General features: G+C 35.2%; 1 non-coding gene across 1 annotated transcript; it reads right to left on the bottom strand.

Moving 5' to 3' along the window:
• Nucleotides 1-1971: 1971 nt before the first annotated feature.
• On the bottom strand, nucleotides 1972-2065 carry LOC145332990 (small nucleolar RNA ceN39). Its single transcript, XR_013884401.1, has one exon. It is a non-coding gene; the product is annotated as a small nucleolar RNA ceN39 (small nucleolar RNA).
• Nucleotides 2066-2480: the final 415 nt, after the last annotated feature.

Here is a 2480-nt window from a genome sequence, read left to right as displayed (position 1 = left end):
CTTGGTTTTGGCTTTATCTTTTATATCTTTATTTAATCTGTTCTATAAGTATGGTCGGCACAATATTAGAAGCGAAGCAACTCTATAGTTGAACTTAAAAATAAGTATGGCCTTGTAAAGTATCTTGTATTTAGGCAATTTTGCAACTTTATTTACAATTTGTCCAGATTTACAAATTGATGTTCTGCCTCTAAGTTCTGACACCTTCCAAGAGTTCGTTTTACTTTATCTTCTGATTTTAGAGCTTTGCTTTTATGAACGTTGTCATCCTTGTTTTATTATAAATAAACAACAGGATATGTCATATAGAAAAAAAAGAAGTTTGTGGAAATATCTCGGATAATACTGATCCAAATTGGTTATACTTTTCAGGGAAGCTTTATAATTGTCTTGAAATTATTTTAGGCTATTTTCTGACCTCCGTCGCACCATTCTGGAGGCTAGTGGTGAAGAATCTTAGGTGACAAAATGAAAGACAATATTGAATATATACAACTCTAGGATATCCAACAAAAAGTTGACTTGAAAATTTAGGCAAGCAAGATATTTGTAACAAGTTTAACACCAAAAAAAGCTTCATGAATATTCATTCAAATTACATTTTTTTCCCACACAGACTTAGGTCCGGGGGCCTAGGAACATTTTGTTGGGGAAAAATTATTTCTAACCCTGCGGGGTTCGCTTAAACCGTGCTCAACAAAACTTACTGTTGAAAAGTTTTTTAGATAGTGTATAATACTCTTATAAAGCAGAAGGTTTCGCACAGTTAAGTTCTGCTTGATAGAAAAATATGTACTAAAGACGTTAAAAAAGTAAACTATTGCTAAGTGCTTAGCATCAAATCTAGGTAAGTAGAAAGTATTGGCCAAAAAAGAGGTATAACTTTAAATAAAAAGATTATGTGTCTAAATGGCGAAAGGGACTCAAAAGCTAATAGTTATAGCTTCACTGATTTCGTTTATTTTTAAATTGTTGGCCATTACCTTTTTCCCTGTAATTATTCAAAAATCCATGTTAAATTTAACTTTTTTCTGAATGGTGAATTTTAAACTAGGAAATCCTTCTTCTTACCAAAATTGTTTTGGGAGAGAAAAAATCCTCTAAAATCGAGAAGCATTTTCAATATAGTTTTAGTAGCAAAGCTACTTTACAATTAAAATTATCTGTTTGTCAGCTACGTAAAGGATAAACCGTGATTTTCTCGACTACTATTCTAGATATACGGCTGATATTTTTTGTAAGATAGAAATTAGCATCCAGTATAAATCAATTTGGTCTGCCAGTCTGACGATAATGCTTAGACAGTCATCTAGTTTCGGTAGGAAAAAATAAATTTACATGGCTGCTATTATATATAGACGGCTGAACTTGACATGTACAGATTCACCTAGTAACTACGCATCTACTCTTAAACTCATTTGGTCTGTAAGTTAGTCTGTAATGTTCTGAGTACAACATATTGAAACTATTTTTGCTCCTTACATGGACAGACCTACTGAGGATAGTAATATTGCATTTTAATAATATTGAGTATAAGATAAATATATCTTCCAATAGCATTTCCCTGTAACTATAGGTAAATTCACATTGCTAAATCTGAAAATCTTTTAAGTAAATGAAAAAAAACTGAATGTTTTGGGAAAATTTTTTTTATTTTCCATTTACAAATCCATGTAACTGTTGGAGAAAAAGACCATTATCTGAGAATCTTTTTAGCAAATGAGAAAAACTGTGGATTCTTTAATTAAACATCAGTCCAATTTAGATAGATGGAAAAACGGTTCCCTATAAAATCCTTTCTAAAGTTTAATGTGGCGGTTTCCCTAAAAGTAGTCAATCACAGAACCACCTTATTTTGAAATAAATTGAAAATAAGGGGGGGGGGCATAGGCGTCCAAGGGGGGGGGTAATGGGGCGATTACCCCCCCCATTTAAAATTATCCCTACCCTGGGGGTGCCGTAGGCACCCCCAACTATTTAGGAGGGGGTATTTACCCCCCCCCCAAACAATTTTGGGGGGGTAAATACCCCCCCAAACAATTTTGGGGGGGTAAATACCCCCCCAAAATAAAAAATCTCTAATGAAAAATTTTTTTGCATTTTTAATACTATATATTTAATAAAATTTTAATTACCCCCCCAAAAAATTTTACCCCAGGGGTAAATTTTGGGGGGGGGTAAACTAAATTTACCCCTGCCAACAGATTTCAGGGGGGGTAATTACCCCCCCCCCCCAAGCAAATTTTACCCCCGGGGTAAAAAATTTGGGGGGGTAAAAAAATTTGCGGCGCGCTTCGCGCGCCATTTTACCCCCCCCAAAATAAAAAGCTTGGACGCCCCTGGGGGGGGGGGGGGATAGGTTTTTCGTGTTTTTTTTAACTCTAAGTAATGAAAGGGTTAGGTTATATGGGGTAAAAGTCCTGCAAGATTTGAGCACCCTAGGTACAGGCCTCGCATGATTAAAGCCCTCCACATGGGTG

The sequence above is a fragment of the Acartia tonsa genome, chromosome 11 (assembly GCF_053477335.1).
Source record: "Acartia tonsa isolate MP-2025a chromosome 11, ASM5347733v1, whole genome shotgun sequence".
Lineage (NCBI taxonomy): Eukaryota > Metazoa > Arthropoda > Copepoda > Calanoida > Acartiidae > Acartia > Acartia tonsa.
This window is presented reverse-complemented; position numbering and strand designations above follow the sequence as displayed.